This window comes from Pleurodeles waltl, chromosome 1_2 (assembly GCF_031143425.1).
Source record: "Pleurodeles waltl isolate 20211129_DDA chromosome 1_2, aPleWal1.hap1.20221129, whole genome shotgun sequence".
Taxonomy (NCBI): Eukaryota; Metazoa; Chordata; class Amphibia; order Caudata; family Salamandridae; genus Pleurodeles; species Pleurodeles waltl.
The window spans coordinates 449,106,206-449,130,109 of NC_090437.1; the positions used below are offsets into that span (position 1 = coordinate 449,106,206).

At 48.4% G+C, this 23,904-nt stretch overlaps 1 protein-coding gene across 2 annotated transcripts in view; it reads left to right on the forward strand.

Annotated features, from left to right (window-relative positions):
* Positions 1 to 23,904, forward strand: part of LOC138300865 (RNA exonuclease 1 homolog) — a 1,124,016-nt gene that overhangs the window by 632,822 nt on the left and 467,290 nt on the right. The gene's annotated exons all lie outside the window — the stretch shown is intronic.

Here is a 23,904-nt window from a genome sequence, read left to right on the forward strand (position 1 = left end):
AGCCAGGATACAGATCCACAAGGATACTGGCAAGATCCTCACAGCACCTCCCCTCAAAATTAAAAGAAAACTGGCATTCCATGGACGTTTGGACATTGATCAGCCAAAGGCTAAAGTGCCAAGAGAGAAATCTCTGCCTCACCAGTTTTCTCCTGCCCAGTCTCCTCCTCATTCTCCTCAATGAACTGTCTCTCCACCTGCTACACCCACTGCGCAGTGTCCTACACACACTATGCAGTCACATCAAGACACAGATCCATGGGATCTTTATGATGACCTTGTGTCAGACAACAGCCCAGAGTGCTATCCATCTAAGCCCTCCAACTAAAGATAGCACCTCCTACACACAAGTTTTGGCTAGGGCAGCAGCTTTCCACAATGTAAGCATGCACACGGAACCACTCGGATGACTTTCTATTCAATACATTGTCCTCAACACACGCAGCATACCAAAGTCTACCCATGCTCCCTGGTATGCTCAGACATGCCCAACAGATATTCCAGGAGCCGGTTAAGGGAAGAGCTATAACCCCAAGGGTAGAAAAAAAAAGTATAAAACACCACCTTCAGACCCAGTGTATATCACGCAACAGCTGCCCCCAGATTCGGTAGTGGTCAGCGCGGTGAGGAAAAGAGCGAACTCGTAGTCCTCTGGAGATGCACCCCCTCCAGATAAGGAAAGTAAAAAGTTTGATGCGGCAGGAAAAAGGGTAGTGTCACAAGCAGCCAGTCAGTGGCACATAGCGAACTCACAGGCCCTCCTCGCTAGATACGACAGGGCTCATTTGGATGAGATGAAGGACATTATTCAACATCTCCCTAAGGAACACCAAAAAAGAGCTCAGCAGGTAGTAGAGGAGGGACAGGCGATAAATCAGATAAGATCAGCGCTAGACTCAGCTGATACAGCCGCAAGGACCATAAATACAGCAGTCACCATTAGGCGCCATGCATGGCTCAGATCGTCAGGTTTTAAACCTGAAGTCCAACAGCCTGTCCTCAACATGCCCTTCAACCAACAGCAATTATTCGGCACACAGGTGGACACAGCCATAGATAAAATGAAAAAAGATGCAGACACTGCTAAAGTGATGGGAGCGCTTTATTCATCCCAATACAGAGGGACATTTCGGAAGCCTCAGTATAGGGGAGGCTTAAGGCCACAGCCCTCCGAGCTATCCACCTCATAAACAAAGCCCTCATACCAAACAGGGAGAATGCATGTCAACACTGTATTTAAAAGATGCGTATTTTCACATACCCATCCATCCAGCTCACAGAAAATACCTCAGGATTGTTATACAAGGAAAACATTACTAATTCAAGGTATTACCCTTCGGGATAACAGCCCCCAGAGTCTTTACAAAATGCCTTGCCATAGTAGCAGCATACATAAGGAGACAACATATGCATGTATTCCCATATCTCGACAATTGGCTAATAAAAGCCAACACTCAAAAACAGCATCAACATCACACACATTATGTAATAGATACCCTACACACACTAGGGTTTTCGATAAATTATCAAAAATCACATCTGCAACCATCCCAAATTCAGCAGTACTTGGAAGCTACACTCAAAAGGCGCTTGCAAGTCCAAGCCCACACAGGGTGCAGTCATTCCACACCATGTTGCCAAAAATACAGCCAAATCATCACTACACTGTCCGTTTTGTGATGAAACTCCAAGGCATGAGGGCATCATGCATCGCAATTGTCCCAAACGCACGGTTACACATTACAACTGTGCCTTGCAAAACAATGGTCGCAGTCACAGGGTCATCTCCAAGATCTAGTGTTGATCACACTATTCACTTCAGTGGTGGAATCCCACAAACTTAAACAAAGGGCGGCCTTTTCAAGACCCTGTGCCTCACGCCATTCTCACAACAGATGCATCAATGATTGGGTGGGGAGCACACCTCAACAATCACAGTATTCAGGGACAGTGGGACAGCAAGCAAAAGCAGCTACACAAAAAACACTTCGAGCTGCTAGCAGTCTCTCTAGCACTAAGAGCCTTTCAACCGCTTCTGGCTCACAAACACATTCTTGTCAGAACAGACAATATGACAACAATGTACTACTTAAACAAACGGGGGGGAACACACTCATTGCAACTTTGCCTCCTAGCACAAAAAATTTGGCATTGGCCAATTCACAACAACATTCACCTGATAGCTCAATACATTCCAGGGATTCACAATCAATTAGCAGACAACCTCAGTTGAGATCACCAGCCAACTCACGAGTGGGAAATACATCCCCAAGTACTACACAAACACTTTCGTCAGTGGGGGACACCAGACATAGATCTGTTCGCCACAAACCAAAATGCCAAAACTTCGTGCCCAGGTACCCACACCCTCAGGCCAAGGGCAATGCTCTATGGATCAACTGGTCAGGGATAATTGCTTACGCTTTTCCCCCTCTCCCACTCATTCCATTTCTAGTCCACAAACTACGTCAAAGCAAACTCAAACTAATACTTATAGCACCAACGTGGGCATGCCAACCATGGTACACCACACTGTTGGACCTCTCAATAGTACCACACGTCAAGCTCCCAAACAGGCCAGATCTGTTAACACAGCACAAACAGCAGATCAGACACCCCAATCCAGCGATGCTCAATCTAGCAATCTGGCTCATGAAGTCTTAGAGTTTGGCTATCTGAATCTTCCAACTGAGTGTATGGAAGTCATTAAACAAGCAAGAAAACCTACCACCAGGCAGTGTTATGCTAACAAATGGAAAAGATTTTGTTTTCTATTGCCAAGCAAAACACAACACCTTTGGATGCGTCCATACAAGACATCGTAGGTTATTTACTACATCTACAAAAAGCAAACCTAGCTTTTACATCCACCAAAATACATCTCACTGCAATTTCTGCTTATTTGCAAAATAAACAGACAAAATCCCTATTTAGGATACCAGTCATAAAATCATTCATGGAAGGCCTAAAGCAAATCATACCTCCAAGAACTCCACCAGTACCCTTGTGGAATCTTAATATTGTACTTACACGATTCATGGGTCCACCATTTGAACCCATGCACTCTTGTCAGATCCAATTCTTAACTTGGAAAGTAGCATTTCTAGTGGCAATCACTTCATTACGAAGAGTTAGTGAAAAAGAAGCTTTCACTATTGAAGAACCCTTTATACAAGTACATGAACATAAAGTTGTACTACGCACAAATCCCAAATTTCTACCAAAAGTCATCCCACCGTTTCATTTAAACCAAACAGTGGAACTCCCAGTCTTCTTCCCACAGCCAGACTCAGTGGCAGAAAGAGCAATGCATACATTAGATATAAAAAGAGCTCTAATGTATTACATCGACAGAACAAAATAATTTCGTTAAACTAAACAGTTGTTAGTCGCATTCCAAAAAACCCATATCCAAACAAGGCATAGCCAGATAGGTAGTGAAATGTATACAAACCTGTTACCTGAAAGCTAAAAGAAAACTACTCATTACACCAAAGGCACACTCCGCTAGAAAGAAAGGGGCAACAATGGCCTTTCTGGGAAACATACCAATAACCGAGACCTGTAAGGCAGCCACTTGATCCACACCTCATACTTTTACCAAGTATTACTGTGTAGATGTTTTAGCAATACAACAAGCCACAGTAGGACAGGCTGTACTAAGAACATTATTTCAGACAACTTCAACTCCTACAGGCTGACCACCGCTTTGGGGAGGATTACTGCTTTGTAGTCTATGCATAGCATGGGTATCTGCCACTGAACAGAAAATGTCACTTACCCAGTGTACATCTGTTCGTGGCATGTTCCGTTGCAGATTTACAAGCGGCCTCCCTCGTCCCCGGGAGCCTGTAGCCATTTAAGTTACAATAAAAAATTGTACATATGTATATAAACATTCCTTTATTTAAACTTTGTACATACATCTCTATTCCATTGAATGGACATCTCTCTGTTCACACTCTATCACTCCTACCTTACCCTCTGCGGGAAAACAATCAAGATGGAGTTGATGACCATGCGCAAGGGAGCCGAAAAGGAGGAGTCCCTCGGTCCCGTGACTCGAAAAGACTTCTTCGAAGAAAAACAACTTGTAACACTCCGAGCCCAACACTAGATGGCAGGACCTGTGCATAGCAAGTGAATCTGCAGGGGAACATGCCACGAACAGATCATAGTTCTTGGTGAGCCTTGGTGGTGCTCTTACTCATCCTGATATGTCTTCGAAAACTGAGAACCAGCATTAGAAGTGCCCATTGTCTATGTTGGCTAAGCCGAAGCAGCAGCAGTCAGGGGTTTTTCAGTTATCCTTTCAGAGCCTGCCTCTACGTTGAGATCAGTATCTGACACGTGTTGAACTACACGTCAGAAATGCGAGGAATCTTATGTAATGGATTTACGACCTGGAATGGCTCAGCATCGAATGGAGCATCAGACTTATGTTTTCTCAACTGATGGACTAGCACTCAATCTCCTCTATACAAAAAGTGCCTTCTACATCTCATCCTATGTCTGTGTAGGCCTTCCTTTTCCTTTTATGAACCTTTTCTTTGGTACAGGTTTCTTTCCAGCCACTTAATCTTCTGTTGGTCCATTGAGGTAACTTGGTGGTCATGGCTCCACCGAACATCAACGTTGCAGGCCTTTAACCTGTGGTCATGTGAAGGGTAAAACCATAAGCTCACAGGGTAGAATTCAAGACCGCTTTAAGGTCGAGCCTTTCCAATACAGCATGCTGAACAGCTTTCTTCAATGTACTCATGAAACATTTAACAAGGCCATTGGCCTATGGCCAAAGAGGTGTGCTCTCCTGATGCATCACATTAAGATGACTGTGAAAATCTTTGAATTCTCGGCTGATGAAAGGTGGGCCATTGTCAGATTCAGATAGCAGGAACACCCCATGTAGCAAAATGCTGTCTAAGCTCTCTGACTCTCTTGAGTGATGAGAGATATATCAGTGAAAAATGGGAATATTTATCAACAAACACCATCAGGTGATGGCCATTGTCAAGAGGACCGACAAAGTAAACTGCCGTCCTTTCCTATACATGCTTTGGTGACTGACATGATTAAGGTGTGTTGAGTGGTTTTCGATGACAGGTGCATAGAAGACAGGCCTAAAACTCTAAACTCTCTCATCAAAATGATGGAACCAGACCCTGTCTCGGAGAGCTTGTTTTGTGGCAACGATTCCACAATGAACTTCATGGGCCACTTAATTATCTTTTGTTGTAGACTCTCAGGGATAACAATTCTCAAACCCCCTCAACATAATGCCTTATTGAGTCACGGACAGTTCATCTTTGACATTTTTAAACTTCTGGTATTCACTGTCACAGGCAAGAGGCCCAGTGTGCTGGTTCCAGGATGCATGTGTATTACTGTCTACCTGATATAAACGTGTACTTGTAGATTCCTTACCTTTGAATCTCTCCTAGGTGTCAGACTGGATCTAGAGAATTTTCTGAGCAGTACCCGTGCGTGCCGTTAGGTGGTGTTGATTGGCTAAGTGTTCATCTGCGTCATCCATGATGGATATATCATTGCGCATCCTATAAAGGCACCACCCCAGCGCGCTGGTGAAAGGAAGGTCCCAGGATCAGTTGTGAAGTCCTCCATTGTCATCGTCGTCCCACTCAAAGTCCTTTATGGTGATCAGGTAAGTCGAGGCACAGGAAGAAAAGCAAGAAGTCAGAGCGTTGATGTTTTAGGCCTTGCTCTGCGGAGCCTGTGCATGGGCTGACTCCCCATCTCTCCCAGTTTTTGGGAGCCAGACTGACCCCTGTCCAATTAAGTTTTATATGGCCATGCATTTCATTTTTGGGCAGTTACGCACCTTTACAGTTCCTTTTGGCCCCGCAGAGTCAGAAGGGGGCTCCTTCGAGTTCGGTGCTGGTGGCTTCTGCGCTGAGGGGAACCCATAGATCCAGTCCAGGATCCTGACTGACATTGGTCGTACCACCTCGACCTTACCCCAGCGTCGGTCCTAATGCTGATGCTCTCGGCAGTGCTCGTGGGCGGCACCAGCCCCATTCTCATTGCTGATTCAGACACCGAGCTGGATAGGTGTCTTACAATGCCAACAGACGCCAATAGGAGCCTTGCCTCCTATGATGAATCCTGAGCCCCTTTCTTATGGGCTAGGTTATGGTGAGGAATGGGAGGGGTTGCTGGACCCTTTAGGACACCAGCTCCACGAATAACCTGTGGACTGGTATACACACTTGGGTGATACCAGCAGAATGGATACTTCTCCAGGTATTAGCATGCTTTCTCCCCCTACCATGGCTATGGAAGAGGGAGCTCCATATTCTATAAATGTGATAAGAGTACTTGAGGTCTTGGTCCGTGAGTAGCCTTTGGTGGCTGTCAAGACCAACTTCCTGACAGAGGTGCTTCAACCTGGAGCTTCCGCCTCAGAACCATGCTCCCCTTTAATGAAGCCCTTGCGGATGTCTTGCTGGGTACCTGGTCCAAACCTAGCACAGGGGCACCAGTTAACAGGACAATTGCTCGCCATCACTGCATTCCAAGAGACCCAAGCTTTGACGCAACATCCCACCCCTGAGAGCTTGGTTATCTAAGCTTCTACTTCCCAGAGCACATTTCCTTCTGCACCCCTGGATAGGGAATCTAAAAGTTTAGAGACACTTGGGAAGATTACTCTTTTTCTTCCATCAACCTTGCATTGTGATCAGTGAACATCGCATGCCTTTTGGGCCACTACTCCCATAACAAGTGGGTTGCGGTTGCGCAGGTGCTGCCACAGGTCTTAGAAGGGGCCCAGGCTGTACTTCCTCAGGCAGTTGCCAGTGGGAGAGACTAAAAAAGCTCACCATCCGCTGTGAACTGGACACGACAACTCGCTAGGAAGAGCGGTTTCGTCAACAGTGGCTCTGAGGAGTACACCTGGCTGTGGATGTCCAGGCTACTGACTGTTGAGTTTGCCCCATGCTGTCATCTCCCACCTCCAGATTACGGTGGACCTCCTGCATTTTCTGGTGTTCACTATAAACGTGCCAAAGTCGCACCTCACTCACTCTCATATGCTCAGTTTCCTATGCTCTGTTCTGGCCACGGTGCAGTTTTGGGCTTATGCTCATGAGCGGTAATTCAATGAAATTCAGGCTATGATACCGGTGTTTCAGCCTCTATCCTGGATTTTGATGAGAATGACTCAGGCTGCTGGGCCTCATGGCCTCCTCCATGCTGTTGGTGCCACATGCCAGATGGCATATGCGGGCTCTGCCATGGGGCCTGAAGTCCAGTGGGTACAGCATCAGGGGAATCTCTCCGACAAGGTCCAGATCTCGTAGGCATGTGCACAAGATCTGTAGTGGTGGTCAACAAACCATGATCGAGTCCAAGGCAGATCCCTGTCCTTTCCCTAACCAGATCTGACATTAGTGACAGATGCGTCTCTCCCGGGATGGGGCAGCCATCTAGGAGAGGTGAAGATAAGAGGCATCTGGTCTCTGGTGGAGTTCTCTGTGATGTGGCTAGTATTGAAGGCATTCTGTCAAGGGGAAGATGGTGCAGGTGTTCAGGGACAACACCACCACCATGAGGTACTGCAACAAGCAGGGCAGTATGGGGTCATGAACTCTTTGTCAAGAAGCTCTGCACCTCTAGAAGTGGCTAAACAGCAGGCCATATCCCTGGTGATTCAACATCTGGTGGCCTCTCTGAACACCAGAGCAGACACTCAGCTGAAAATGTCTACCGGATCCCAAATGGCATCTCCATGCAGATCTGGCGCAAGGTCTTTCAGCAGTGGGGAGAGCCTCCTCAGAGAACGCACAGTGTCTGCAGTTTTGTGCATTGGAATTTCCAAGGCAGTGATTGCTCTGAGATGTTCTTTGTCTTGAGTGGAATTCAGTCTTGCCTTTCCGCCCATACAACTTCTGCCTAGAGCTCTCAAGATTAAGAACGACTGGGCCAGAGTAATCCTTGTGGCTCTGGACTGGGCACAAAAAATGTGGTATCCTGAGCTGTTGAACATGTCCATTGATCCTCTGATCAGACTGCCCCATCAGGAAGATCTTCTTTTGCAGCAGCAGGGGAGGGTTCTCCACCTGAAGCTGTCCACTCTGCCTTCTTGTGTGGTGATTGAGTGGTGACAGTTGACCGCTTTTGACCTTCTGCTCGCAGTCTATAACGTAATCTGGGCAGCTAGGTGTCCCGCCACCTATATGCCTGTTGTTGGAAGAAATTTGTGGCATGCTGCACAGACAAGTTTGACCCCTTCTCTGCCCCTGTCTCTGAGGTCTTAGTTATCCTTTCCCTGTCTCAGCAGGGCTCTACTATGGGCCCAGCTGTGTGCTATTTCTGCTTTTTATTTTAGGTTACCTGGTCTGCCTTCTTTAAGTCTCCTATTGTTAATAGGTTCCTTAAAGGCTTTACACATCTTTCCTCCATCCCCATGAATTATGCCCCAATGGGATTTTAAGTTTTTTTGACCTTTCAGATGTGCGCTCCTTTCAAGCCTCTCCACAATTGCCCTCTCAGGCTTCTCACTTTCAAAACAGCCTTCTTTGTTGCCATTACATCTCCCGTAGGGTGAGTGAGCTGCAGACATTATCTAAGCCGCCCTACCTTTACATCTATCCTGACAAAGTGATGCTTCGCACTAGGGCCTCTTTTATGCCAAAAGTGCTTACACACTTTCATGTAGGCCAATCCATCATTTTGGCTACTTTTACGCACTCCCAGATCCTTCAAAGGAAGAGGAGAGACTCAGCATGGACCCAAAACGAGCATTGACGTTCAGCTTTGGTCATATAAAAAAGTACTGAGTGGATGATAAACTCTTTTCCGGATATGTGAGTGTGAAGAAAGGTTGGGCAGTGCAGAATCGGACCATCTCCAGATGGGTCGTACTCTGCATTAATATCTGCTACTCACTGGCCAAAAAGCAACCGCCTGAGGGCTTGCATGCTCCTTTACTCAAGCTTCAGCTACGACTGCTACTTTAGCATGCAGAGTTCCAGTCCTTGACATCTGTCAGGGGGCAGCGTGGGTGTCTCTGCACACGTTTACCAAGCACCACTGCCTCGGCAGTTAGAACCATAGAGACAGGTACTTTGCCTGTTTGGTCCTGCAGGACTTTCTAGCATGATCTTGGTTTGCAGACCCACCTCGGGGAATGGTTTTGATTGGGTGTCTATTCAGATGTGAGGAATCTGCAACTAGCAGTATCTATCAGATGGACAAATTATTTACCTTTGGTAACTTCATATCTAGTAGACTGTCTAGTTGCAGATTCTTTAGCCAACCCACCCACCCATCCTCCCTGCTCTGCAAACTGATTTCTAGGGACAGGGTCTACCTCTCAAGGGCATTCGTTTTGATGCATCAGTAGTCTGTGTTCTTCATGGCACTACACTTTTGGCATAGAGAGAAGTGAAAAGAAACAAATGTCAGCTCTCCGGGGAGGCACCTAGATAAGACCCGCAACATCATATCCAGCGCAGACAATCCTGTCAACGGACGCAGAGCCGATCGATGGCACACAGAGATACTACTCACAGAACTCTGTGGATCCAGTCTGATGCCTAGGGGAAATTCAAAGGTAAGGAATCTGCAACTGAATTATGTTTGTAAATCTGATAGAGACGACTAGCTGCAGATTCCTTATCTTAGAATTCTTCCCCAGGCGTCAGACTGGATCTGGAAATGTTTCCTCAGCAGTACCTCTGAGCGTTGGTACAGGGCGTCGAGCGACTCTGCAGCATGTTGTCCCTCGACATGACGTCAGCGGAGTTCATATAGCCCCTCTTCCGATGCACTGACGTCAGTTACTTCTTTTCTGCGCAGCAACGCAGATCCGGTGTAGCGGTACCTCGGGCCCTTTTGGGCCTTCCTTTCTCCCGATTCTTTTCTTTCTTTTTTTTGTTTTTTCTGGTGTTTTTTGTTTTGTGTGGGTGCCTTCTGGGTTTAAACCCTGTTGGTCCTGTACCTGACAAATGTCTGTCACAGACCCCCATTTGGTATGTTTGTGGTGTCTGGATTTTCATCATGACGCTGATGACTGTGACTCCTGCCATCATCTGAAGCCCAAATGCTTAAGAGAGCGTCGTAAGAAGCTCCTGGCAGCATGGGCGGACAAGTTGTCTTCCCAGTTGTGTCAAAGTCAGTCGTCCTCCTTGCGGTCCCAGAAGCGTTCCAGAAGTTGTTCGCTGATGGTTCCGTCGATGTCTAGTGGTCCATCGGCGTCTCCAAGTAAGTCTTTGTAGGAAGCTGGTCTGGTGTGTGGTGGGTACCTAAGGTACTTACAGCTTATACCAGGTCCAGGTATCCCCTATTAGTGAAGTGTAGGCAGTGTCTAGAAGCCAGACTCTCTAGAGGTAGCTGTGGATGAGCAGCCAAGGCTCATCTAAGACATGCAAAGCTCATGAAAACCACTCTAGTCACACAGCACTTATACACATGAAAGAAAACACTCAGTTGTACAAAACTAAAGGTACTTTATTTTTGGCCACACAATACCACAAGAATAGTAGAAGGGCAACCCTCCTATAGGAGGTAAGTAATTCAATAATTATATACACTAGTAAACAGTAATAGACACAGAAAAGGTTAGAAAACAGTGCAAATAGGAATAACCAGTAGTGACCTTAGGGGGAGCCCAAACCATATACTAAAAAAATGGAATGCGAACACAGGACCCCCACCTAGGTAAGTGGAATGTGTAGAGGGGAGCTGGGAGTGCCAGAAAACCAGAGATAAGTAACACAGTTCCCCCCCCCCCCTGCAACCAGGAAAGCAGGAGTAAATCACTGGAATTTCCCCAAACCACCCAAAAGGAAGGAAAAGAAGACACCCAGACAAGACTGCAAAACAGTAATGAAGATCTGGTCAGCACTGGAGCCGGAGAAGAGTTCCTGAGGGATGCAGAAGATGTCCTACACTGAAATAAAGATTGCAGACTGGTGTTGGGGCAGGAAATCCACCAGCAATCCTTGGCAGTTTCGCGGTTCGTGGAAAAGTGGTCCTGCCGGGTACCAGCAAGGCCCAGAAGGACTCAACCCAGGAGGGGGAGCCACAGGGGACCCTCAGCGACTCAGAATACCCACAGGAGCGGAGGCAGCACCCACAGGAGTCCCACAGAACGGGGACACAGAAGTCACAGAAGGAGCCCACGCAGCACTACAGAAAGGGATCCCACACTGCATGAGAACCGCGCAGAGGGCTGTGCTTCTCTGGATGAGTGCTGGGGTCTGGAGCTGCACGTAGCCTGAAGTTCCCTTGGAGGAGGTGCAAAACAAGCCTTGGCAGCTGCAAGAGAGTGCACAGGGGTACTGTCCTGCGTGGGAAGGCAAGGGCTTACCTCCATCAAAGTTGGACAGCTGACAAAGACTACTCCAGACCACCACCTGTTGATACAGGCTCCACGCAGCTCAGGATGAGACAAGATCCACACAGAGCTCTTGCAATACCACTGTAGTCACACAGTACTTACACACAAGAAAGACAATACTCTGTGTTACAAAAATAAAGGTACTTTATTTTAGTCACAAAATACCAAAAATACTACGTAGGCTATATTCCCTTAGGAGGTAAGTAAATAACACAATATATACCCAAGTAATCAGAAACGGGTAAGTACACAGTCGCACAATAGTGCAAACAGTGAAAAACACCATAGGTTGCAATGGGCCTAGGGGGACCACAAACCAAATACCATATACTAAAAAGTGGAATGTGAAAGTCTGTTTTCCACCTAGGCAAGAGTAGTGTGTAAAGGGGTGCTGGGAGTGTAAGAAAACACAAAAGGTAAGTCAACTACCCCAACCCAGAGCCCAGGAAAGAAGGAGTAAAGTACAGCAAGCTTCCTAAAAACACACTAGAGTCGTGATAAAGAATAATGCAAAAACCAAGCAAGACTGCAAGACACCAACGATGGGTTCCTGGACCTGAAGACATGTGGAGAGAGGAGACCAAGTCCAATTGTCGGTCAAGAGTCCAGGAAGAACAGGAGCCTCTACTAACCCGGATGAAGGTGCAAAAGTGAAACCTCTGGTTGAAAGAAAACATCAGAAGTGCTCCCAAGAAGACAGCTGCCGGGTCCTGCTTGGTGCAGGAGATGTTCCACGTTGAGTAGATGAATGCAGGCTGGTTTTCATTGTTGGATTCCACCAACAAGTCTTGGCTCATGCAAGAAACTCGTTTGGCTGGAAAAGGCGCTGCCCGGACCCAGGAGGGACCTGGTGGTCTCAACTCAAGATGAGGAGACAGAGGGGGCTCCCAGCACTTCAGAGAGCCCTCACAAGACCAGGCACCACCAACAGGAGTCCCAGAACACGGGGACAAAGGAGTTCCAAATGGTGGCCATCGCAGCACTACACAAAGGGATCCCATGCCGCCGGGGAACAACTCCGGGAGCGGAGCGTTGCAGGATAGATGCTGTACACAAAGGATTCCTTGGAGAAGCGCACACAAGCCCTAGGAGCTGCAAAGCACGCAGTGCACAGGGGTACTGTCTGGCACAGGGAGCAAGCTCTTACCGCTACCAAATTTGGACAGCTGGACCTTTGGACAGGCAGGGTCACTTCGGTCCACAAACCTATATTCCAGGGACAAATCTCGTCGCAAGGAGAGGGGTCCCAGAGTACTGGTTGTCGCTGCAGGAGGGTGCCTGCTGAAGCAGGGAAGTGATTCTGTCACTCCACGGGCGATTCCTTCAATTCTTCCAGTCCAAACTGAAGACAGGGAGATTTCTGTGGATGCACAACCGGGAAACTTGCATTTGCCAGCAGGAGCTAGAGTTAGAGTTGCATTAGTCGGCGTGGATACTTTGTTGCAAGTTGTAGAGTTCCTGGAGCAGTTCTGCAGTTGAGCAGACGGTAGAAGGTAAAGCAGAGGATGCAGAGGAGTCCTGCTGGAGTCTAGCAACCCGAATCTGAAGAAACACCCAGCGGAGAGACCCAAAATAGCCCTGAGAGGGGGATTGGTCACCTAACCAGGTACACACCTATCAGGAAGGGTCTCGGACGTCACCAGTATCCCAACACTTTGGAATCCAAAAGATGGCAAAATCCAGGGACACTCTGGAAGAGCTCTGGGCACCACCCCTGGGGTTGTGATGAACAGGGGAGTAGTCACTCCCCTTTCCTTTGTCCAGTTTTGCACCAGAGCAGGGACTGGGAGTCCCTGAACCGGTGTAGACTGGATTATGCAAAGAGGGCACCATCTGTGCCCTTCAGAGCATTTCCAGAGGCTCTGGGAGGATACCCCTCCCATGCCTGTCACACCTATTTCCAAAGGGAGAGGGTGTAAAACCCCTCTCCTAAAGGAAATGCATTGTTCTGCCTTCCTGGGATTGAGCTGCTGAAGCCCCAGGAGGGCAGAAGCCAGTCTGTGAGGTGGCAGCAGCTGGGGCTGCAGTGAAAACCTCGGAAGACTGGTATGGCAGTACTGGGGGGACCATGGTGGAGCCCCTAGTGTGCACGGAATTGTGCAACCAATACTGGAATCAGTATTGGGGTACAATTCCCAGTTGTTAGACACCTTACATGGCCATTTTGGGAGTTACCATTGTGAAGCTACATATAGGTATTGACCTATAAAAAGTGCACACATGTAGTGGCGTCCTCGCACTCGGGAAGTCTGGGAAATTAGGTCTGGACGACATGGGAGCACCTCTGCTAGAGCAGGTGTAGGAAGTTGGCTCTGTATATACTATCTCAAAGTAAGAGATAGTGTGCACAGAGTCCAAGGGTTCCCTTTGGAGGTAAGATAGTGGCACAATTAGATAATTCTAATGCTCTAATTTGTGGTAGTGTGGCCGAGCAGTAGGCTTATCAGAGGGTAGTGTTAAGCATTTGTTGTACACACACAGGCAATAAATGAGGAACACACACTCAGACTCCACTCCAGGCCAATAGTTTTTATATAGAAAAATATATTTTCTTAATTTATTTTTAGAACCACAAGTTCAGGATTTGAAGTAAATACATAATATGCAAGGTACTCCACACAGGTTAAGTTAGGAACTTTGAATTTGAGCAATAACATATACAGTTTTTGTTAAAATGGAAATAAGCTATTTTAAAAGTAGACATAGTGCAAAATGAATCAGTTCCTGGGGGAGGTAAGTATTGGTTAGATTGTGAGGTAAGTAAAACACTTACAAGTCTCAGTTCCTTAGCATAGGCAACCCGAAAGTTACCACACCAGCAGCTCAGGGCCTGTCAGGTGCAGAGGTCTAAGAGGTGCCCAAAACACATAGGTGCTCCTATGGAGAACAGGGGTGCTCCGGTTCCAGTCTGCCAGCAGGTAAGTACCCCTGTCCTCGGAGGGCAGGCCGGGGGGGTTTTGTAGAGCACTGGGGGGGACACAAGTAGGCACACAGCACACCCTCAGCGGCACAGGGGCGGCCGGGTGCAGTGTGCAAAGCAGGCGTCTGGTTTTATATTGGTTTCAGTGGAGAGACCCGGGGTCACTCCAGCGGTGCAGGCAGGGCACAGGGGGACTTCTCTGGCCAGCCACCACCTGGGCTAGGCAGAGGGTTAGCTGGGCGTCACTCCTGCACTGAAGTTCGGTTCCTTCTGGTCCTGGGGGCTGCGGGTGCAGTGCTTGGTCCAGGTGTCGGGTCCCTTGTTACAGGCAGTCGCAGTCAGGGGGAGCCTCTGGATTCTCTGCAGGCGTTGCTGTAGAGGTCCGGGGGGTAGGTGGGTTCGTATCAGGCTACTCACGGGGTTGCAGTCGCCGGGGAGTCCTCCCTGTGGTGTTGGTTCTCTGGATCTCGAGCTGGGGGCGTCGGGTGCAGTGTGAAGTCTCACGCTTCCAGTGGGAAGACTGAGGTCTTTAAAGTTGTAGAAAAGTTGCAAGTTTGTTGCAGGTTGTTGAGCAGAGCCGCTGCTCACGGGAGTTTCTTGGTCCTGGGATTCAGGGCAGTCCTCTGAGGCTTCAGAGGTCGCCGGTCCCTGTTGGATGCGTCTCTGGTTGCAGGTTTTCGAGTCAGGAGACAGGCTGGTAGGGCTGAGGCCAAAGCAGTTGTCTTCCGTTGTATCTGCAGGCTTGTAGGTTGGCAGTCCTCCTTGTCTCAGGTTGCAGGAATCTGATTTCCTGGGTTCTGGGGTGCCCCTAAATACTAAATTTAGGGGTGTGTTTAGGTCTGGGAGGGCAGTAGCCAGTGGCTACACCCTCTTTGTGCCTCCTCCCTGAGGGGAGCAAATCCCTATTCCTATTGGGGGAACCCTCCAAAACAAGATGGAGGATGTCTTAAGGCAGGGTCACCTCTGCTCAGGACACCTTAGGGGCTGTCTTACTGGTGGGTGACTCCTCCTTGTTTTTCTCATCATCTCCTCCAGACTTGCCACCAAAAGTGGGGGCTGTACCCGGAGGGGCAGGCATCTCCACTAGCTGGAGTGCCCTGGGGCACTGTAACATCAGGCTTGAGCCTTTGAGGCTCACCGACAGGTGTTACAGTTCCTGCAGGGGGAGGTGAGAAGCACCTCTACCCAGTGTAGGCTTTGTTTCTGGCCACAAAGTAACAAAGGCACTCACCCCATGTGGCAATAAACCAGTCTGGATGTGGCAGGATGGCAGGAACTGGTCAGCCTAACACTGGTAGTTGGACTGGTATACAGGGGGCATTTCTATGATGCCCTCTGTGCATTTTTCAATAAATCCCACAATGGCACCAGTGTGGATTTATTGTGCTGAGAAGTTTGATACCAAACTTCCCAGTGTTCAGTTTAGCCATTATGGAACTGTGTTCGTGTTTGACAGACTCCCAGACCATAAGCTCTTTATGGCTACCCTGCACGTACAATGTCTAGGATTTGGCTTACACACTGTAGGGGCATATTGCTCATGCAATTATGCCCTCACCTGTCGTATAGTGAACCCTGCCTTAGGGCTGCGAGGCCTGCTAGAGGGGTGACTTACCTGTGCCACAGGAAATAAAGAAAGAAGGACTGCTGACCTGAAAGCCCAGCAGAGACGAGAGAGATGACAACTGACTTGGCCCCAGCCCTACCGGCCTGTCTCCAGTCTCAAAGAACCTGCACAGCGATGCATCCAGCGGGACAAGCGACCTCTGAGGACTGGGGTCTGACCTACACCTAAAGGACCAAGAACCTCCTGAGAACAGAAGTGCTGTTTAAAAACAACAAGAAACCAACTTCAAAGAGACTCTCGCCTCACTCTGGAAGCGTGCGTCTTCACACTCTGCACCGACAACCCCGCTCGAGTTCAGGAGAACCAACACCTCAGAGAGGACCCTCCCAGGTGACTCCAACGACGTGGACAGCCTGTGTTGACCTCCCTGCACCCCCACAGCAATGACTGCAGAGAGGATCCAGAGGCTCCCTCTGACCGCAACTGCCTGGTAACAAAGGAACCAGATGCCTGGACCAAGCACTGCACCCGCAGCCCCCAGGGCTGAGAGGAACCACCTACCAGTGCGCAGGAATGACCAGCTGGCGGCCCTCATCCTAGCCCAGTCAGTGGCTGGCCCGAGAAGCCCCCCTGTGCCCTGCCTGCATCGCCAGAGTGACCCCCAGATCCCTCCATTGTTTTCAATGACAAACCTGACACCTACTTTACACACTGCACCCTGCCACCCCTATGCCGCTGAGGGTGTATTTTGTGTGCCTGTGTGTGTCATCCTCAGTGCTCTACAAAACCCCCCTGGTCTGCTCCCCGAGGACGCAGATACTTACCTGCTAGCAGACTGGGACTGGAGCACCCCTGTTCTCCATAGGCGCCTACGTTATTTGGGCCCTCCTTTGACCTCTGCACCAGACTGGCCCTGTGTTGCTGGTGCTGAGGGTTTGGGGTTGCCTTGAACCCCCAACAGTGGGATGGCTATGCCCAGGAGACTGAACTTGTAAGTGCTTTACTTACCTGAGAAACTAACCAATACTTACCTCCCCCTGGTACTGTTGATTTTTGCAGTGTCCACTTTTAAAATAGTTTATTGCCATTTTTGCTAAAACTGTGTGTACTACTGTTTTAAATCAAAGTTCTATATTTACCTGTGTGAAGTACCTTACACTTTATGTACTTACCTCCATTCTGAATCTTGTGGTTCTAAAATCAATTAAAAATATTTTTCTGTATAAAAACCTATTGGCCTGGAGTTAAGGCTTTCAGTGTGTATTCTCGTTTATTGCCTGTGTGTAAGACAAATGCTTAACACTGCCCTCTGGCAAGCCTACTGCTCGACCACACTACCACAAAATAGAGCATTAGTATTATCTAATTTTGCCACTATCAACCTCTTAGGGGAACCCTTAGACTCACTTTGAGATTGTATATACAGAGCCAAACTTCCTACACTACAGCTACCTCTAGACTGCCTTGCTTCTAGACCTCCGACTACATTTCACTCATAAGGGATAACCGGACCTGTTATAAGGTGTAAGTACCTCTGGTATCCACTAGAAACCAGGCCAGCCTCCTACACTGACAAACAGGCCAAAAGTGGGAGTAACCAAGCTAGAAAGATGCTTGGGGAGGTTATTCCTCCCTAGCCATGTAACACCTACTTTCAAAGGGAGAGGGTGTTACACCCCTCTCCCAAAGGAAATCATTTGTTCTGGCTTTCTGAGTTTGAGCTGTTCAAGCAGCAGGAGAGCAGAAAGCTGTCTGATTGGTGGCTGCAGCTTGGGCTGCCTGGAAAACCCTAGAAGTCTGGTAGGAGCAATGCTGGGGGTCCTCTAAGGAGTCCCCAGAGTGCATGGAATCTTACTGCCAATACTGTCAATAGTATTGGGCTAGGATTGCGACATGTTTGATACCAAACATGCCAAGGTTCGGAGTTAGCATTATGTAGCTGGATATCTGTAGTGACCTATGTCCAGTACATGCATAAAATGGTGTCCCCGCACTCGAAGTCTATGAAAATGGCACTGGAGTCTGTGGGGGCACCTCTCCTGGTGCAGGGGTGCCCTCACACACATGTACTTGCACCCTGCCCTCTGGGCTAGGAGGGCCTGCCAAAGGGGTGACTGTAGGAGGCTGGACTGGCTTGTAGTGAGTACCTAGGGGTACTTGCACCTTACACCAGGCCCAGTTATCCCTTATTAGTGTCTAGGGTGTCTAGCAGCATAGGCTGATAGATAATGGTAGCTTAGCAGAGCAGCTTAGGCTGAACTAGGAGACGAGTGAAGCTCCTACAGTACCACTTAGTGTCATATGCACAATATCATAAGAAAACACAATACACAGTTATACTAAAAATAAAGGTACTTAATTTTTATGACAATATGCCAAAGTATCTCAGAGTGTACCCTCAGTGAGAGGATAGGAAATATACACAAGATATATATACACAATACCAAAATATGCAGTAATAGTATTAGAAAACAGTGCAAACAATGTATAGTTACAATAGGATGCAATGGAGACACATAGGGATAGGGGCAACACAAACCATATACTCCAAAAGTGGAATGCGAACCACGAATGGACCCCAAACCTATGTGACCTTGTAGAGGGTCGCTGGGACTATTAGAAAATAGTAAGGGTTAGAAAAATAGCCCACCCCAAGACCCTGAAAAGTGAGTGCAAAGTGCACTAAAGTTCCCCAAAGGACATAGAAGTCGTGATAGGGGAATTCTGCAGGAAAGACACAAACCAGCAATGCAACAACGATGGATTTCCAGTCGAGGGTACCTGTGGAACAAGGGGACCAAGTCCAAAAGTCACAAGCAAGTCGGAGATGGGCAGATGCCCAGGAAATGCCAGCTGCGGGTGCAAAGAAGCTGCTACTGGACTGTAGAAGCTTAGGTTTCTGCAGGAACGACAAGGGCTAGAGACTTCCCCTTTGGAGGACGGATCCCTCACGCCGTGGAGAGTCGTGCAAAAGTGTTTTCCCGCCGAAAGACCGCCAACAAGCCTTGCTAGCTGCAAATCGTGCGGTAAGGGTTTTTGGACGCTGCTGTGGCCCAGGAGGGACCAGGATGTCGCAAATTGCGTCAGGAGAGAGAGGGGACGTCGAGCAAGACAAGGAGCCCTCTCAGCAGCAGGTAGCACCCGGAGAAGTGCACGGAGGCCGGAGTAGCTGCAAAAGTCGCGGTTCCCAGCAATGCAGTCTGGCGTGGGGAGGCAAGGACTTACCTCCACCAAACTTGGACTGAAGAGTCACTGGACTTTGGGAGTCACTTGGACAGAGTTGCTGGATTCAAGGGACCTCGCTCGTCGTGCTGAGAGGAGACCCAAGGTACCGGTGATGCAGTTCTTTGGTGCCTGCGGTTGCAGGGGGACGATTCCGTCGACCCATGGGAGATTTCTTCGGAGCTTCTAGTGCAGAGAGGAGGCAGACTACCCCCACAGCATGCACCACCAGGAAAGCAGTCGAGAAGGCGGCTGGATCAGCGTTACAGAGTTGCAGTAGTCGTCTTTGCTACTATGTTGCAGTTTTGCAGGCTTCCAGCGCGGTCAGCAGTCGATTCCTTGGCAGAAGGTGAAGAGAGAGATGCAGAGGAACTCGGATGAGCTCTTGCATTCGTTATCTAAGGAATCCCAAGAGACAGAGACCCTAAATAGCCAGAAAAGAGGGTTTGGCTACCTAGGAGAGAGGATAGGCTAGCAACACCTGAAGGAGCCTATCAGGAGGAGTCTCTGACGTCACTTGGTGGCTCAGAGCAGTCCAGTGTGCCAGCAGCACCTCTGTTTCCAAGATGGCAGAGGTCTGGAGCACACTGGAGGAGCTCTGGGCACCTCCCAGGGGAGGTACAGGTCAGGGGAGTGGTCACTCCCCTTTCCTTTGTCCAGTTTCGCGCCAGAGCAGGGCTAAGGGGTCCCTGAACCGGTGTAGACTGGCTTATGCAGAAATGGGCACCAAATGTGCCCATGAAAGCATTTCCAGGGCTGGGGGAGGCTACTCCTCCCCTGCCTTCACACCATTTTCCAAAGGGAGAGGGTGTAACATCCTCTCTCAGAGGAAGCCCTTTGTTCTGCCATCCTGGGCCAGATGCCTGTCTGGGGGGTTGGCAGCAGCAGCAGCTGCAGTGAAACCCCGGGAAAGGCAGTTTGGCAGTACCAGGGTCTGTGCTACAGGCCACTGGGATCATGGGATTGTGCCAACTATGCCAGGATGGTATAGAGGGGGCAATTCCATGATCATAGACATATTACATGGCCATATTCGGAGTTACCATTGTGAAGCTACAGATAGGTAGTGACCTATATGTAGTGCACACGTGTAATGGTGTCCCCGCACTCACAAAGTCCGGGGAATTGGCCCTGAACAATGTGGGGGCACCTTGGCTAGTGCCAGGGTGCCCACACACTAAGTAACTTAGCACCCAACCTTTACCAGGTAAAGGTTAGACATATAGGTGACTTATAAGTTACTTAAGTGCAGTGTAAAATGGCTGTGAAATAACATGGACGTTATTTCACTCAGGCTGCAGTGGCCGGCCTGTGTAAGAATTGTCAGAGCTCCCTATGGGTGGCAAAAGAAATGCTGCAGCCCATAGGGATCTCCTGGAACCCCAATACCCTGGGTACCTCAGTACCATATACTAGGGAATTATAAGGGTGTTCCAGTAAGCCAATGTAAATTGGTAAAATTGGTCACTAGCCTGTTAGTGACAATTTGAAAGAAATGAGAGAGCATAACCACTGAGGTTCTGATTAGCAGAGCCTCAGTGAGACAGTTAGTCACTACACAGGTAACACATTCAGGCACACTTATGAGCACTGGGGCCCTGGGTGACAGGGTCCCAGTGACACATACAACTAAAACAACATATATAGAGTGAAAAATGGGGGTAACATGCCAGGCAAGTTGGTACTTTCCTACAGTGACTTACAGTGACCTGTAGTGAAAAAGGGTGTCTGCACCCTTTACATGCAGGCTGCAATGGCAGGCCTGCTGTAAACGTAGCATGGGCTCCCCATGGGTGGAATAATACAGGCTGCGGCCCATGGGGATCTCCTGGTACCCCAATGCCCATGGTAATATTGGGTACCCTATACTGGGGACTTATATGGGGGCACCAGTATGCCATATGTGGGGTGAGAATGGTACAGGTTCTGAAGTTATAAGGGAGGGAGCATAATCACTGAGATTCTGGTTAGCAGGATCCCAGTGAACACAGTGAAACACACTGACAACAGGTAGAAAATGGGGGTATACTAACTAAAGAGGAGAAGGAGAGTTTAAAGGGGCTGGGTCTATCCTCCTTAAAGCTTCAGTAAACATTCACAAAGACCCATCCCAGAAGAACTTCCACAGGGAGACAAAGTTTTTTTTTTTGTATGAAAAACCCTCACCCACCAGTGTTACCCCTTGGTGGCATGCTTCATCACTGGGTTGCCTCCTGTTCTGCTATAGAAAGAGGCGTGCTGCGACCGATGGAATACGTGGGAGCACTGTTGGTTTCAACAATATGAATGCTAAAAAGGGATAGGAGTGGTGGGGTCTTGGTGAGTTCAAAATACTTCCATCTGGATACTATGACTAATTTAATATGTCTCACAGGGGTGGGATGATTAAAAAGGGGTGTTGGGAGGGTGGGTATATTATGTACTTTGCCTCCTAAATGGTCTATATGTTTCAAAGTCTACCCCCAGACTCCTCATCAGGACCGAGGTGAACTCCCTAGTGTCACTCCTTGTGTGCCTACCACTAATAAAAGTACTATTACTACATGCTGTGTGGTATGGTAATATGTACAATTAAATTAAATAATACCCATCGGTATTGTTGTTCAGCTGGGCAAACGTTCAATATCTATGCTATTCGCATCTTAGGTCCTCTGGGAGGGGGTGTGCTTGTACTCACACATTCGTCAAAGCGACACACCCGCTTACAGCCTAATTCTCATCTCTCTGGGGCCCTCAAAAACACCGAAAATGGGAGTAACCATGCCAAGAAATAAGGGTACTTTCCTGCACATGGATTTCCCTTCTAGGGCCTTAGCTCTGGAGCACCACTAAAGTTTTCTTCATGGCTCCGCTATTTGGTGTGGAAAGTTGTGAAAAGAAACAGACGTAGCTGAGGCGACAACAATGACTGACACGGAATCGACCGATGCCACCTATCCGTGCTCAAGGGTACTGCTCACAGAAAAGTCTCCGGATCCAGTCTGACGCCTGGGGAAATTCTAAGGTAAGGAATCTGCAACTAGAATGTCTCTACAAGATAAATCGTTACTGATGGTAAGTAGCATGTTCTTTAACCTGGCTTCTCCTAAACGTTTTTGGGAGAATCGAGAATCTCTTGCCAGTCTTTTGCCTGTAGAGTCTTTCCATCAGTGTTTTTTTTCCATCAGTGGTACGGTCATCTTGTAGGCTGTGAATGAACGTAATTGATTCTGGTATCATATAAACCAGGAATAAGCTTTTTATGTGCAACCCACCTGTTTAAATATGAGTGAAGGGTTGTCCACCCAAGCTTCTGCAGGTCATGAGGAGACCTTTTAGTTGGCTGTATCTAATAAATTGCACTGGTTCCACCCGAAATTCTTGTTGATATTAAAGGGAGAGGCAACATCCTCTTCATATTAATTGACCCAAGGTCAGAATTCCTTTCTCCAACAATGGAAATAGGTGTTACATGGCTTTGGTAGCCTCCCCAAGCCACCAGTATGCCTTGAAGGGCATATTTGGTACCCTCCTTTCATAAACCAGTTCGCACCAGTAGAACCCCCGTCCGTGTTCTGGCACAAAACTGGACAAAGGAAAGGGGAGTGACCACTTCCCTGTCCATCACCACCCCAGTGGTGGTACCCAGAGCTCCTCCATGTGGCCACTTGATTCTGCCATCTTGAATCCAAGATGGGCAGAGGCCCCTGGGAGCATCTGAGTGACCAGGTCAGGCAGGTGATGTCCCAGCCCCCTCTTGATAGGTGTTCACCTTGCTAGGTGACAAATCCCCCTTCCTGGGCTATTTAGGGTCTCTCTTGGGTGGGGTCATTCGATTCGATGTGGAAGATTACACCATGACTCCTCTGTATCGTTTACTTCATCTTCTGGCCACTGGAACCACAACTGGACTCTACAGGGCTCAACAATCTGCAACTTCAGCGATCACTGCGCTTTGCAACATAGTTTCTCCGGCTCATTCCAGCAACTGCAACATTTTCCTGTCTGCATCTTCTGAGGTCTGTGGTGGACAAGGGGTATAGGAGGCTGGCCTGGTGTGTGGCGAGTACCTATGGTGTCATCACCTTATACCAGGTCCATGTATCCCCTGTTAGTGAAGTGTAGGCAGTATCTAGGGCTCTCTAGAGGTATCTGGATGAGCAGCCAAGACTTACCTAGGAGACATGCAAAGCTTATGCAATATCACTATAGTCACACAGCACTTACAAACATGAAAGGACCACACGATGTTACAAAAATAAAGGCACTTTATGTAGGAAGCTGGCTCTGTATATACTATATCAAAATGAGATAGTGTGCACAGAGTCCAGGGGTTCCCAAGAGGCTAATCAGAGGCTAAAGTAGATAATACTAATGCTCTCTTTTGTGGTAGTGTGGTTGAGCAATCTGATAGACTTCTAGTTGCAGATTCCTTACCTTAGAATTTCCCAGGGGTCAGACTGGATCCGGAGATTTTTTCTTCGAGCAGTACCCCTATGTGCAGTTATGTGGCATCGTGGTTGCTGTGATGACGTCATGACCGTTTATAGGCGCCACCCCGGCGAGCTGACGTCAGTTTATTTTCTTTCTGCACCAACCTACGCGCAGATCCGGAGAAGAGCTACCCCAGTTATTTTTTGACTAACTGTGACATTTTGTCTAATTCGTATTTGACGAGTTTTGGTTTGCGTCAAGGGAATTCCCATAGGACCGGATTTAAGCCCTGCGACTCCTGTCACTGCAAGATGTCGGTGACGGATCCGCACCTCGTGTGCCTCTGGAGCGCGACCACAACCTAAAGTCGTGCTCAGAGTGTCGGGTCATGAACCGAAAGCTTTGAGGTAGTGGTCACTG